At 33.2% G+C, this 17,033-nt stretch overlaps 1 protein-coding gene across 1 annotated transcript in view; it reads left to right on the forward strand.

The window, feature by feature from the left end:
• Positions 1-17,033, forward strand: part of LOC142328240 (actin depolymerizing venom protein gelsolin 1-like) — a 146,211-nt gene that overhangs the window by 17,880 nt on the left and 111,298 nt on the right. The window lies entirely within an intron of this gene.

Below are 17,033 nucleotides of genomic sequence, written 5' to 3' on the forward strand. Positions count from 1 at the left end.
AAGAAAACAGATTAAAAAATTTAGAGGCGAAAAAAGACATGATTCTTCAATCAACATCCCAATCGTGTTGTTTCAGTACGCCGAAAAAGTATAAACGACGTTCGAAACCTGTCAGTGAACTGGACAGTTTTGATTCTGGTGTAGTTAAAAGAACAGTTAATGAATTTCATTCAAAGAAGAATGATTTACCTACTTTAATAAAATAAGGCAATAATTTTAGTCATTTATTGATTTTAAAGGCAGCGAATCAACTATAGCTTTATTTTGAAAGAGTTAGGTTTCAAATGGCGTAAAACTGAAAATAACAGAAAACGTTTAATTGAGAAATCCGATATCGGGTGGAAGAGAATTGAATATTTGCAGGCAACGGCTAAATACAGACAAAGCAATGTTACAATTGTTTTTTTGGATGAAACGTACATTTTAAGTTCGCATTGTTCGACAAAGTCGTGGTCTAATGGTATTGTTGAGGGACTTCACGTGCCGATTCGTAAAGGTCCACCGTTTAATAGTAATTCATGCTGGAGGAGAAATCGGTTTCATTCCGAACGCATTACTAACTTGGAAAGCCAGTTCTAAAAGCGGCGACTACCATGACAACATGAATACAAACAATTTCGTGAAACGGGCGCCTGAAAAATTGATTCCAAATCTTTCACCAATGTTAGCAATAGCTGTTGATAACGCCCCTTATCACAATACAGGTCAAACCGCCAAATTCTAACTCCAGAAGAAAAGTTATGACCGATTAGCTAGAGAAAACCCATATTCCGTATAGTTAAAACTTAAGTACAAAAATATCACTTGGACGAACTTTTGAAAAAAACATGGGCATCGTGTTCTTAGACTTCCACCGTACCATCATGATTTGAATCCGATCGAGGTGGTATGGTCAGCCGTAAAAAGACATATGGCGCGTCATAGCACAACATTTTCTTTCACAAATGTTTAAAAATTAACTACGGAGAAAATTAATTCCACAAATGAAGATGACTGGAAACCCTATTGTGAAAAAGTAAAAAAATATTGAAAAAGAGTATGAAAAACTTGAACCACAGATGGATGAAATGACAGAACGTTATATTATACGTGTAGACTGTGATAGTGAAAGTGACAGTGATAGTGATTCGTTTAGCGAGGATTGTGAACTTGCTAAAAGTTTGACTCATATGCACGAAGAAAATTCAAGTAAGCTTTTGTTAATTATTAAAAATTAATAATTTAGTACAAATAAAGATTATAAAAGAATTAATTTCGTATTGTCTATAATTAAAATGTGTAAATATGATAGTTATTATCGCGTACAATATCATAAGTAATACTTCGATTTGAAACGCGGAGTTGATGTTTTTAGGCCGAGTAGTAATACACGGTTTGCTCGTTACGTCACAAGCTCGTACATTGGCTGGGCCAATTATATTTACATACTCGATACTGTAACCGTGGATAAGACTACGAATTTTACTTCTCTTCTCGGAAAACAAATATAAAATTAAATCCGTTGAAAAAGCGGTTAGATTTACAAGTAGATTTATAAAAACTTAATTTCAGTTTAGAATATTTCGGGGACACTAAAAGAAAGATTAAACATGGAGTAAAGAAGTAATTTTGTTTTAACACATTTAAAGTGTCCATAGAGTCTTAAGATTAAAATCAGTTTTGTATTTTGTACAGTACACCAAACAATTAAGTATACCCCCAGATTTTAAAATAGAAACCCACCGGTTTGATCTAGTGGTAAACGCGTCTTCCCAGATCAGCCGATTTGGAAGTCGAGAGTTCCAGCGAAGTCCTACTAAAGTCTGTTATTTTTACACGGATTTGAATACTAGATCGTGGATACCGGTGTTCTTTGTTGGTCGGGTTTCAATTAACCACACATCTCATCTCGGGAATGGTCGAACTGAGACTACATTACATTTACACTCATACATATTATCCTCATTCATCCTCTGAAGTATTCTCTGGACGGTAATTACCGGAGGCTAAACAGAAAAAAAGAAAGATTTTAAAATAGAAGATGTTTTAGAAACTCTATTTAATTATGGATATATACAGCTAGGAAAATTGTAATTTAATAAAGTGGTGTTTTAAAGTCAGAGCAAAGCGATTTTACTTAAATTAATACTCACGAATAAGTACCTCCAAGTTTTCTGTTTGTGTAATACAGGAGGAAGAGGAAGGTGTAAAACATTTTATAGGAATTTATAGTCCAGTTTTGCGTGAGTTCAGGGTATAACATTTTAACAGCGGCTTTAGAGACAGACAAATGGAAAAGCTATATAAATGACAACAGTTGGGTGCACTTGATTAAATATTGTAAGAAATCACGTCGTTACAGGTTTACTTTTATCCAAACGTACAATGATTATTAGAGAAGACCTTTTTTTATTTTATTAGAATTTTTTTTATGAACTTCTTGTTAAATTTGTCTTTCCTATTGTTAATTACAAACTAATTGTTATTTTGACGTGAAACTTCATTAAAATCACACCGAAACATAGGGGTACCAGAACAGAAATTTGTAGCGTAACGAAAAGGTCTATATCGTCCTGCGTTAATAACTCCCTAACTATTAATCTCAGAGACGTAAATGCGGTGTCATTTTATAACTTACACGGTCAGCTTGACGATACGACTTTGAGTTTGGTCAATGGCAAAGGGTTTGACGGGGAGGGGGCACAGCGCAGATCGGCCAAAACTGGTGCTCTCGCTCATTTCCATTCAGTGTAGCTCACGACTTAGAAGTGATAGCTCGGCGATTCGTGTGTTTGTGTTTAGAGTTTGTCGATATAGATCGATTTAAGTAATAATAAGTGTATTTTTGACAATATTTATCTGTAAAAAATTAAAGAAAACGTGTAAAAAAGTATAAATATTCAGTATGTCTGCCTCAGCCCGCGCAAAAGTAGCCGGAAATATAAATCACTCATATCGTTGGAAAGGGGTGGGCCATGCACAGGTACACCGATGTCCGGTGTCGTGCAAGCGAGACTGTTTCGAGAGCGTCGCAAAACGGGCACGGCGCGCTCCAGTGAACGACGCCGACGGCCCGAGTACCTCTACCGCTGCTTATTATGCCTTATGTCTCTTACTTCTCGTATCACAGACCGACGTTGAACAAAATTATCGTCGAAAATTAATCGAAATAAATATCATGTACCGTTTAGCGTCTGTTTTATGTTAAAATTAAATTTAGTACGCAGTCGATGTCTTGTTTTTATTCCAATCCGATACACTAAAAGCGACTCGCCGACATTCAGACCGACCAATTTATCTGTAGAGAAGAAACTAAATTTTCCATCGGTGACTTTCAGTTTTGTACAAAAAATTACGACGGTGGCTCTCCCATTTCAATCTACAGATAAGTTGGTCGGTCTGAAGCTCGGAGGAACTTCATCCAAGGTCTTAACATTTCACGTTAAACCAACGGCCCTCCGCCCCGACAGCCCACCCGATTTTTTAATCTTTCATACTAATTTTTGATTTTTATGAACTTACTATTTTTTATATTAGGTATTATTTTTGTTAATTACGAATTTGTTATTTTTTTTAATTTATTACGAATACATTTTGCTAACTAATTTTGAAGTTATTGTTGTTTTAGTGTTTAATATTTTTGAACTTACTATTACAATCGATCGGTTGGTTCTCGCGTGATGCGAGATCGAACAAATGTGTTTGCTACGTCAGGAAAGTTATGAAATTTTTTCCGACCTTTTATAAATTTTAAACCCCGTTTTTTCTGGAGTTGGGCAGCAGAGGATTGGCTTAATTTTTACGGCTGGATGTCATTCCGGGTGCGAACCTATAATAGGACATGGCATAAGAAAATTTATTTTGTATACATTTCAATATGCAATATTATATATAAGTGTAATGACCGATCTCTGTGGTGAAGTGGTTGCGTCTCAGCCTTTCATCCGGACGTCCCGAGTTCGAATCCCGGTCAGACATATAATACGCCACAAAATTCCATTTCCATATCCCACGGGCAAGCTCTCAAGGTTATGTAGCGATGTCATAAAAAAAATTAATCGATCGAAGAATTTTGTCGGTATAATTCTTGAAATACTAAATTAAAAAATAGGTCATTTGTAACAATCTAAAGATAATTTATTACTGGTTTTTCTGATATTAATTTAAAGATGGACTAATAAACTTGTTTATCTTTTCTTGTTTTTGTAATAAATTAATTTTATTTATAAATATCTTCTTTATTAAGCATTATATTATCACAAAATTTAATGATAATATATAGAAAACTAAAGTGTAAAGTACAACTGCACATTTAAAGGTTATATTTATATATATATATATATATATATATATATATATATATATATATATATATATATATAAATACACGTATATATAGTAGCAATAATAATAATTATTACTATTATTATTATTTAAAATTTTGATAAAACTATTTTTTGTTTTTATTATATCAGTTGGGCAAATTTTAATTTTTTGTTATAATTATTATTTATTATTTTTTTTAATCTATAGGTCATTTATTCAGAAGAGAAAAAATTTATATAATTTGCATTATTTATGTTTTAAATTACAATATATATTAATGCATTTATTGATTAGAAAAAAATAAATAAGTAATGAGATATGATTATACTTTTATAAAACCTCATTTGTTTTTTTAACTATTTTTAAAACATTATATGAAACTTCAATATAAATAAAAAAATGTATATTTTAAATATTTATTATCTTTTAACCGGTTTTACCCTGGATCTCTACGTGTAGTGTAATTTATAAATAACATGACATTTTGATAAAAATATTATACGAGACCGATTTTTTTTTTTTGCTTCATGATATCGCCACATAAGCTTGAAGCATGTGCGTGGGAATGGAAATGGAATTTTTTAGCGTACGAGAAATACCATGCCTAACCGGTATTCGAACCTAGGGCCTCCGGATAAAAGACCGAGACGCTACCACTCCGCCACAGAGATCGGCAAACTGAAAAAGAGTTTAAATTTTAACTTGTTCGTATTACCTAACCGTACATATTTTGTTATAAGTCGATAGATAAACTAAAAAGAAAAATAAAGAAAGCAAAAGTACTTTTATACAAGAAGCGGCTAAAACCCAATAAAAATAAAAATCATAGCCAACAGCCGCAAGATAATTTATGAATATAATTTTTTGTACGTGTAATATATTTGTACGAAAGAAAAGTATAGAAGAATTGAGAGGAGAATGGAAGAAGTGTTAGGAGAAGACCGATTTGGTTTCAGGAAAAGTATAGGAACAAGGGAAGCAATTTTAGCGCTCAGATTAATATTACAAGGAATATTAAAGAAAAACAAAACAACGTACATGGCATTTGATAACGTAGACTGGAATAAACGCTCGGCATTTTAAAAAAGTTAGGGTTCAAGTATAGAGATAAAAAAACAATTGCTAACATTTACAGCAACCGAATTGCAACAGTAATAATCGTAAAGCATAAGAAAGAATCAGCAATAAGAAAAGGGAGTCAAACAAGGATGTTCCCTATCCCGGTTACTTTTTAATTTTTACACAGAACTAGCAGTTAATGAAGTTAAAAAACAGTTTAGATCCGGAACAACAGTGCAAGGCGAAAAGATAAAGATGCTACGATTTGCTGATGATATAGTAATTCTAGCTGAGAGTAAAAAAATATTTAGAAGAAACAATGAATGGCATCTTGCGTAGCATCAAGTCCTACGCAAGAACTACCACGTGAAAATAAACAAGAACAAAACGAAAGTAATGAAATGTAGTAGAAATAACAAAGATGGACCACTGAATATAAAAAAGGACGAGAAAAGACTATGGAGGTAGAAGAATTTCGTTATTTGAGAAGTAGAATTACTAAAGATGGACGAAGTAGGAGCGATTTAAAATTCCGAATAGCACAGGCGTAACAAGCTTTCAGTCAGACATATAATTTTCTTGCATCAAAAATTAATAAACATCAGGAAAATATTTTTGAAAGTATAATTTTGGAGCGTTGCTTTATATGGAAGTGAAACTTAGACGATCGGAGTATCTGAAAAGAAAAGATTATAAGATTTTGAAATGCGGTGCTGTAGGAGAATGTTAAAAATCAGAAGTGACAAATGAAGAGGTGTTGCGGCAAATCGATGAAGAAAGAAGCGTTTGGAAAATTTAGTTAAAAGAAGAGACAGACTTATAGGATATATCTTAAGGTATCCTGGAATAGTCACTTTGATACGTAGGGACAGATAGATGGGAAAACTTGTGCTGGCAGGCAACGTTTGGAATACGTAAAACAAATTGTTAGGGATGTAGGATGTAGGGGTTATACTGAAATGAAGCGAGTGGGACTAGATAGGGAATCTTGGGAAAGCTGCGTAAAACCAGTCAAATTACTGAAGACAAAAAAAAAATAATATTTTTGTTAAAACTGATTGCAAGTAATATAATATTAATTATATTATTAAGATAAAACACATCCTGAGAGAAGCCAAACGTATCACTATAATGTGTTATCAGGTTTAGAGAACGTAAAAGACGACCTCCGGTGAAGCACATTAGGGACTTTGAACGGGTGGGGGGGGGGGGGGGTGTCGTGACCGGGATCATCACAAGGCGGATGTATTTCGCTATGCGGGTCAGGATAAAAAAATACAAAAGAAATAATAAATTGAATGAAGTTAAGTTATCAAATATGGACTTACAAGAAATATTCTTTTTAATAACACTAGAATGGCATTTTTTGCCTATAATGAAAACATTTTGAACATCTTGTTAGAATATAATTCTTAGTGGAGTGATTAAACTGCTTTCATTGGTATTGAAATCAAATTATACTGCCTAAACAATGTTTACCAGCTTACACAAGTAAAGATGCTAGTCTAAAAGTTGTAAAATGTAAAGACGCTAGTTTAGACATTCCAGTCTGAAATATAATAATACATTTTTGAAGGTGATTGAAATAAACCAAAATGAGTTTTCTGAATACGAAAATGCATTATCGTATCTGTTTGTACTAAGCGCTATATATCATGTAAGGTGATTTACCATGTAATTGTCTTCACAGATATAAAACGTATTCACAAACTTGTCACGGATCCATTGGATGTTTAGATAAAATCCAGACACCAAGCGAGCAAGGGATCAAGGTTAGGGTAAAAGGATGGAATGTGATAAAATAAATTTCATCCTTAGATATATCACGATAAGAGACTCTGTCTCACCCAAAAGAGTATTCAGGACCTCTCCAGATAGTGGGCATCCGTCTCGTCCACATTTCTTTGAATCGGAATAATTTTTCCTAGGCAAAATATGTATAATTTTGGGCAACAACTCATATCTTATGACAAGTAGTGTTTCAGAAATTGAAATGCTATCTGATATTACTCAGCTTCTTCAAGGAAATATCTTCATATCTCAAGAATTGTGTGCTGTTTAGAGGTATGCGACCGAACTAAAAGAAAACAACATTTAATTAACTAAAAAATCTATCGGGAATCTCAATAGATTCTCAATAAAATGAACCTGCTCTATTTTCTTCTGATTTATCTTTCAAAATCTTGGCTGTCTATATGTGTAGCATAGCACCCTAAAACTGTTGTTTATATTTAAATAATCTACAGTAGAAGTCGCGTATAACGATGTCGAGCAAAAAAAAAAAAAAAAAATAAAAAAAAAATAGTTTGCGTTGTTATTACGCTAATAATTCCTGTTATTAACATTTTTTATTTTTAAAATTTGTTTTAACGAGCTAATAATGTAGTTAGAAGTCTGTTATAACGAGCACATTATTTTCTTTTGAATAATACATCTGTTTCTCCAGTAATTAAAACCGTGAATGATTTTAAAATATAGGTACAGAAATTAAATGTTAAAAGTCACTTATATAATATATAATGTTTTAACGACGTTGTTCAATTAGAGTAGGGAGGTAATGACCTCTTTTCAATAAGTGAAAGTAAATAGTAACAAACAATCCAGATACATTACTAAACGATATACAGTTTTGTACTGGCTATTTCTGGATTCTGGAAAATTTCATTCCTCTACTATTATGAAGTTTATACAAGTAACATGGCGATGGGAAGTGACTTGTGTCTCGAGACAGGACGGTGAGGAGCCACAAACTCGCCCGAAATGAGCCGATTTCTTGCTCGAGTTCTCCTGACAGTCGATCCACGCGCGTATTTCAAATTCAACTTCTAATAAAGAAATGACGACTTGAACGTGAATTAATTTACGGTTTTTATTCATAATTTTTAGTTATACTTATTTATGAAAAAAATATTTACAATTATTTTTGAATAAAAAATAAATATTTCATTAATTATAAATGTATTATTTCGATTATTTTTATCTTAATTTTTTTATTATTTCATTAACCCTTTCACCCAATACGTTTTTCTTATAGTCCATTTTCGACGAAAATTTGTACCAGTAGATTTTTTGATTCCCTTATTACGAATTTTAAATTAGTTTTTCAAAATTCAAAATGGTGGGCAAAAAAAAAGAAAAAATGCATTATTTTTTTATAAAATTCGCTATACAAGGTTTTTTCAAGTCGTATATTACGAATTTTAAACTCGTTTTTCAAAATTCAAAATGGCGGACAAAATCAATAAAACTTTAATTTATTTCATTAATAATTAATTATTAATCTATTAGGACGTTGAAAAGTTCTCGTTTCCCAGCATTAAATTCTAATTAAAAACAGCGAAAACTTTTTCAGCCTAATAGAATTACGAATTATTCTTTTTTTTTAAACATATTAATCAATAAAAATTTTTTTTCGAAATTAAAGCAGTCGCTTTATCAATTCTTTAAATTTATTTTTGTCAGAAAAATAATTATTTAAACCATTTAATTAAAAAAAATATATACAAAATTCGTATATAATCATGCAATTGAATACTTAGACGACATATTTTGAGAACAAATTACAAATTAAAAATTAAATATGATTTTTGAGAGTTCAATTTGATTAGAGACCAATTAGAAGTTGAATTTGAAATACGCGCCTGGCTCGACTGTGAGGCGAACTCGAGCAAGCGATCGGCTCATTTCGGGATCATTGCCGTCCTGTCCCGAGACACAAGTACGGGAAGTGTGAGTAATGTTCAGGTAGTCGATTCTTAAACGGGTTTGTTGTTGCTTGTACAGTACATTCGTGTGTTTAACTCGCGCTGAAGTCAGTATATTTTCTGTTGTGGTGTTTTTTGATAAATTTTTACGGCACAGAAATAACGTCGAACGTTAAAAGAAATATCCTTTCAGTTTGCGAAAAATTAAAAATTATTGAGAAATTAGAAAACGGGCGATTTAATTCTGTCGTGTGTAAAAACTTACGGGTTTTCTACTTCTGCTGTCTCGATGATTTAGAAGAACCGTGATACGTTGAGGGTAGCTTTCGAAAAAAAAAATCAGTCTCAGGTAAATGAGATAAGATTATGTGAAAAAAGTGATTTGGACGAAGCTCTTAATAGGTGGTTGAAAGCGAAGACGGGTGAAAACGTTTCCATAAACGGACCTATTTTGAAGAATCAGGCAGAAAAATTTGCTGACCGGCTGATACAAAGGGTTTGTTTGTAGCGATGGATGGCTGACCTTTAAAACAGACATCAAATCGTTTTTACAACATTTTTTTGAGTTTGGATTTGGAGTTTAATCAGCTAGTGAGGTATGATGTGAGCATTACCGTTAACAACCACTGACTAAGTATGATGATTGGAAATTAAATTCTTAGATCTCTACTTTATAAAATTCTTCAATCATAGATATTATTGAGGATTTCACGTACTCGATTAAAACATTTTTTATTCTTAATTACGGATTTAAATTCCGCTATACCAAGCCAACAATAGGAATATTGCTAATAATAATAACTTTTTTAAATTTATTTATTTAGTACAAAGGCACTTAAGCCTTAAGCCACTTAAAGTCAGCTACTTACGCCTTTGTACATTCAACAAAAACACTTCTGTACAGAATTATAATGACTATAATTTGAAAAAAATGAAACAAATACAACCATTATTAAACACATTCCACCAGAAAAAGCAGAGCACAAACAATATTATTATAATAAAAGTCTGTTATTATGTTAATTATTTTAGCCTTGGCCTAGTGCACAATTCAATGATTCCCAAACTGTGCGCCGCGGCACCCCGGGGAGCCACGGCACCCCGGGGAGCCACGGCCTCTTCACAAGGGCGCCACGAAATATTGTAAAAGGTTCATAATAAATTAAATCAATACATTTATACATTACTTTAATGTTAATAAGTAAAAAAATAAGATACCCGATTTTTGTTTATTTTTATCTCTTACTTACGAGTAGTCATACTTTTTACTTAGGGTAGGACGCCGTGGAATAAATTTAATTAAAAGAGGGCGCCGCGACTCGGAAAAGTTTGGGAACCACTGGCATAATCGATACAGGCAACCAATCAGTAGGGCGTATTTTCTCTTTAATTTTACTTCTGAATTTGTTTTAATTGAATTAAAAGAAGCCAATTTCCTCATTGTAAGCATTGAGTACCTCTTTACGTCGCTCATTCGGTAACAGATCAGACCTTCGATCGTACAAAAACATCTTCGATTCCTCAATGAGGAACAAGGTACACGAATCTGGATATTTGATTCCTGGACAAATTTTCCGTGCAGCAGACGATAAAAATGCAGGGTATCCCGTAAACATCTTCTATTAACAAAAAGAGGAAAGTCGAATTGTTGACGGATATATTTTCTCATCGCAAATGGCGGGAAATTAAACTTTATCTTAATTCACGAGAGAAACTTTTCCTGAACACTCTTAATCGTAATAGAGGTGTATTCTCGGTAACTACTCAGGATGGCTGTACTACATTCAAGATGAGATCTTACAATTGATTTGTATAGGATGAGAAATACTGCCGGCATAACACACCGAGAACGTTCTACCTTGGAAGATAAACTTTATCCACTTGATGTACTGATTATTAAATCTAAAGTTGTGCAACTTTTGAGCAAGCGATGGGGCAATTTAGCAAAAACTTTTTGTAAATGAAAGTATACTACATTTGAACTGCAGGGCCTATTGTTTTCAATAATGTTGGCGGATTGAATGATGTTGATCGGCCCTTTCTGAACCCGTTCTGCACCGGCGAAAGAATGTGTTGGACTTGGGAATAGATATTTAAAATCTTCAAGACTTTAGATATAGCGGGAAGAACTGATATAGGATGGTGATTCTGCAGTAAAGGTATCCGGGCTTGGAGAAAGGAATGACCAATGTTTTTCTCCAGCTGGAGGAAAAAGAACCGCTTGTGAGACTCCAGGAAAATATAGATGAAATAACTGCAGCGAGGAGGTCACCGGTGCCTTTAATTATGAGCCGGAATCCTATCGATACATACAGCCGATGATACAGTCTTGTCGATGATCTCTTTCATTGAAGTCATCGCGTAACTAGCCAAGATAGAATAAAAGGTAAGTTCCGCGACGTTTAAAGCTGAAAATTTAGATATGTTTCATAACTTTAAAACCCTGATATTCATTTGAAACACGATATTATGAATACATCAAGTACACTGCACTGTTTTTTGACAGAAAAAAATACTTTATTTTGCTGTTTAATGCTATGCTTTCCAGTTGGTTCTTTTGATTACATATATAAAGTACAGAAAATATATAAGACATTTGTCAATATAACTTTATCATTGAGCAATGATGTTCATTTTACAGCCGATTTCTATAGTTAATAAAGTAAAATATAGGACAAAATCATCCACATACCGATGCGCGATATACTGGTATATAAGAGTGTATTCAACTCACTAAAAAAAAAAAGAAGGTAATCGGATACCACTTTACTCCTCATTTTATACCTGACATAGAATGTTCCTTATTTTGGAAACGCTTTTATAACATTTTTACAAATGATTTTATTTTTCATATTGTCTTCACTAATTAAACCATTTGGTTACGTCTTCTAACAACAAGAATCGTAAAAAGTTTTTTGTAAAGTTAAATTAAAAAAACAAAAACAAACTTTTAAATAAATACATGATCAGTTATAGTCTTGTATTTTAAATCTAAAGACCTTGAAGGAGAAAAAGGATACGCCTATTTAATTCGTTTAGAATAATTAAAGGACAACTGTTATTATTATTTTTTTAAGAGATTGAAGTGGGATGCGAGTTGACGTTACATGAAGCAGAACAAATTATATTTTAAAGGTATAACTGAATGGTTATTAACAACCATTAATGACTCCATTCAATGCCGAAGCGATTATAGTTCATCTGTAATCCTTGTACTGAAGTAGAATATAAACTAACATCCAAGAAAAATTTACTCGGATAGAAAACATTTTTACTAAATTGTGTACTACATTAATGATTTTATTGTAATTGTCTTGAAAATTATTTAGTGCGCTTTTTTAATACCGCGATTTTCATTAAATACCGTTTTTAAAGAAATTATAACAAAAATATTTAAGAGAAATTACAGAATAGTTTATAATTTTAAGAAAAACAAATAATAGTTATTACCCAGTTATACACGTATTTTATTCGATCATTCATTATAAAGAAGTGGTTCTGATCGTTTATTTTCTATAAATAAAATAGTACATTACTAGCTGCAGGGCGTGCCTAAGGCACGCCTCCGCAGCTAGGCCCTGCTGGCGAGCGGCGTCTCGGAATGAAATTATTAGGTGCCCAAAATTGATTACCTGTTGTATAAAAATATTTTTTTTTTGAATGATGAAAACTGATAACGAAAGATAAATTAGAAATTTAACTCTAGAAATCGATACTAACAAACTGGGATTTTCCGCTAGTGATCGATACATCGGTACATTCCGATGCCTATGTTTTGGTTATAGTTCATTATTTTATGAAGAAAAACAATTACATAAATAAATAAATAAAATATATTTTTAAAATTCAATTCTTAAATTAAACGCATTAAAAGGTAAAAAATAATTTTAGGGGGTATCTCAGAATGGATTTGACAACAAGCTTTGACAGTTGTATGTAAGATTATGTGAAAGTCATAGCTTTAAATTAAAATTAAAAGTTAATTAGCTTTAAATTTGACGGTTTTGCTAATTTTTTCATATGCGTGCTGTATGACATAAAGAATGGTGTGCCGCGGCACCTCGCTCTTTAGACCATTAAGTGACTTTTACATAATCTTACAATCACCATCAAAGCTTGTTGTCAAATCCATTACATACCGAATTAAAATTTTTTTTTACATTTTAGTGCGTTTAATATAAGAGTTGTTTTTAAAAGGTTTTTTTAATATATTTTTCATTTTCTACTTTTTAGCCTTCATAAGTTTATACTTTACAGCTGCGCTAGCGCACAGGTTTGAGCGTATTTAGCGAAAGATCGGATCGGTACGTTTTACGGTGGGTGGATGCAATCAAAACGATAGAGCTAAGCGATTTAATTTCCGGATAATCAAGATCCGGTCGATCAAGAGTGTACCCGATGCGTTAAACAGTTAACGCTCGACCTGCTCATACATACTCCATTTGAATCGTGAAAATCGGACGTGCGGTTGCCGAGATATTACGGTGGCACCCCTTCTCATCCCCTCCCAAATTTCCGAACGGCACACCGGAGGCGCTTGAAAATATTATCATCCGACGGTTATCACTTGGAGCGGACTTGATTTTTATTTCGGGTGTGGGGTGTCGAAAACAATTTTTATAGCGCTAGGACAGACCGTTTTCAAGATATTTACTATTTTTCTCCGAAAATTCAGATCCGGTTAAAAAGTACTAACTTTTCACAAAACTTCGATATATATCGATATATTTACGGTATACCGATATGTAATATAACGAGTATACACCTGACCACCACGAGACATGTACTAACGAATCGGGATTTTCTACTAATGATTGGTACATTCCGGTGCTAAGCTTAAGGGACGTACACACAGACACACATCCACTGCCGTTTTGTAGGGTAGGATATTGTACCCACCGGGTTGGTCTAGTGGTTAACGCGTCTTCCCAAATCAGCTGATTTGGAAGTCGAGAGTTACAGCGTTCAAGTCCTAGTAAAGCCAGTTATTTTTACATGGATTTGAATACTAGATCGTGGATACCGGTGTTCTTTGGTGGTTGGGTTTCAATTAACCACACATCTCAGGAATGGTCGAACTGAGAATGTACAAGACTACACTTCATTTACACTCATACATATCATCCTCATTCATCCTCTGAAGAATTATCTAAACGGTAGTTACCGGAGGCTAAACTGGAAAGAAAGAAAGAAGGATATTGTACAGAATTACCCATAAGTAATAAAACGTACTTTACCGCTTTGTAACGTCTAGCAGTGTAGGCATAAAAAGAAAACAGATGGCTTATTTTGCAACACAAACACTCTTTAATATCGGTTTTCGATCGGGTGAAAATGATGGCATGCAGCTTGCATGCCATCGCGTCAATACAGGCCTGTAATCGCAAATACACATTTTCACATGATTTTGAAACATTTTATGAGGAACAGCAGTAAATTCCTCAGTCATCGCATCCTTCAGGTTCTGTCGGGCGTTGATGTTGCTGGAATAAATTTTGTCTTTAAATAGCCCCGCAGGAAAACGTCTGGTGGGATGAGGTTAGGAGATCAAGCCGACCGTTCGATTGGCCCGCGACATCCGATCCAATGTCCAGGGAAATCCTGGTTCGACCGATTCCGTACTGTTGCGGCGTAATAATGGGTAGCTCCATCCTGCTACCAGTACAACCGATCAAAGAGCTCTGTGTGATGGAACAAACGGCGCCATCTTCAAAGAAGAAAAAACCGATGTCACCTTGGTACGTAACACCTTCCCAGACCGTGATGCCGGATTACCCACCGGGTTGGTCTAGTGGTGAACGCGTCTTCCCAAATCAGCTGATTTGGAACTCGAGAGTTCCGGCGTTCAAGTCCTAGTAAAATCAGCTATTTTCACACGGACTTGAATACTAGATCGTGGATACCGGTGTTCTTTGGCGGTTGGGTTTCAATTAACCACACATCTCAGGAACGGTCGAACTGAGAACGTACAAGACTACACTTCATTCACACTCATACATATCATCCTCATTCATCCTCTGAAGTATTATCAAAACGGTAGTTACCGGAGGCTAAACAGGAAAAAGAAAGACCGTGATGCCGGAACTTTTATCATCGTACTCGACTACCACATTTGGATTCGCCGTACGCCAGTAAACACAATTATGTTTGTTTACCAACCGGGCAGGTAAAATTTGGCTTCATCAGTTCACACCACGCTCTGTTCTAACTGTGGGTGCTCTTCCGACTTGGTGAACCACTTTTCAGCAAACTGCAAGCGGCGATCGGTAAAATAAAACGCTTTTGGAACATTGCAATATGTCACCTGTGCTATATGTTAACAGTTAAACCTGTCAGAAAATGCACTTCCGCTAGAAGTTATGGCGATTAAAACTGTGATCTGCTACTTACGGTCCACTCCGTTTATTACCATTTCAAACCCAATTTAAGCGCAGTTTATATTTATTACGACGTGTGACGTCTTCATTCGTTTGTCCGGTATAAATATTTTTATTTTTAAAATATGCATATTCATAGAATTTCGATTTAATTTTCTTTTAATAAATACATTAAATCCGGCGCTGAATTACAAAACTTCTCGGCTACGCCGGTCAAGTTATGCGATTCAATAATTTTAAGCTCTATTTGTGTCTTTGTAATAAAATAATTCCTTTTTATTGAAAAAAACAGTAAACAAAATTATGATTTTTTGATCTCTGTGGCTCATTAGGCGTTTCGTTCGGAGGTCCCGGGTTCGAATCCCGGTCAGCCATAACATCTTTTCATACGCTACCGATGTACATCGGGTTAATGATCATAGCTGTTGATGCCCGCTCTTCATAACAAAAAAAAAGAAAAGTTTTCCCAATTTTAAATCAAAATATTTATTTATAATTTTATGTTACATATAGTCAATATATACGAAAAAACCTCATTATTTCTATAATTGTAGAAAACTTAATGAAAGTTGGATGTCGGGGGTGAGTATTGTTTTGTGTTCTTGTTCGTTTCTAAATATATACAATAACTAAAAATAAAGTACGGAAAGTGAAGACAGAATGACTTTTGTTCATATGTCAATCAGTTGTACTTGGCATCTATTTGTATCAACACTTCCTGTAATTCATCAACGGATTTTCCCAGATTTGTCATTTCTTGAAAAATATTTATTTTCGTCGGTCCACATATTACAAAATATTAACCAACAATATTCAATTAGCGATCTTCAAGTTATTTCTTCATCGACAAATAACAAAAACAAATCACGTATCGTAATAAATCTTAATGTTATCGATTTAAAAAAAATAATTATATTATTAAATATAACATTACTTGTTCGATTATATTTAAATCTTTTAATTTTAATTTTTAAAGCCAAAAAGCTCAACAAAATAAAACAATAATTAAAATTTTGAAAAAAAATTCGAAAAAATGTTTTCGACTTTAAACTGGGGCTCATGCATCAGGAAGATTTTTTTAACGATTAAAATATTAACTAAAATCGATTTTATGTAAATTAAAATCGAAATTAAAAATAATTCTCGATGTTTTTTAAAATTTGGGAGTTAATCCATCAGCGGAGAGGTAAATTATTTTAGTGATTTTATCGTTTAACAGAATACATTTTGACCATTAAAATCTGGAATTGCAATATATATTTATTTTTATTTTGGGGGCTTCCATACTGAAGCGGAAGCATTCGGGTAAAATTAATTTTTACAGAAAATAATCTCTAAGTAGTGGTAATAAATTAAAAAAAATAACTTAATAGTTTAAAAAATACAAATATATAACCGTAATTATAGATAAAAGACTATCTTTGTTTTGTGTGTGCCCTAACAACTTAAAGGCTACTTAATCGATTGATTAAATTCCCCGAAAATTTCCAATTTATCATTATTTGTTCTGGGAATGTTTATATGTTATTAGTTCAATAATATTTAATAATAACATAATATTTAACGGCATAATATTTATTTAAGTCGA

Source organism: Lycorma delicatula, chromosome 7 (genome assembly GCF_047948215.1).
Source record: "Lycorma delicatula isolate Av1 chromosome 7, ASM4794821v1, whole genome shotgun sequence".
Classification (NCBI taxonomy): Eukaryota; Metazoa; Arthropoda; class Insecta; order Hemiptera; family Fulgoridae; genus Lycorma; species Lycorma delicatula.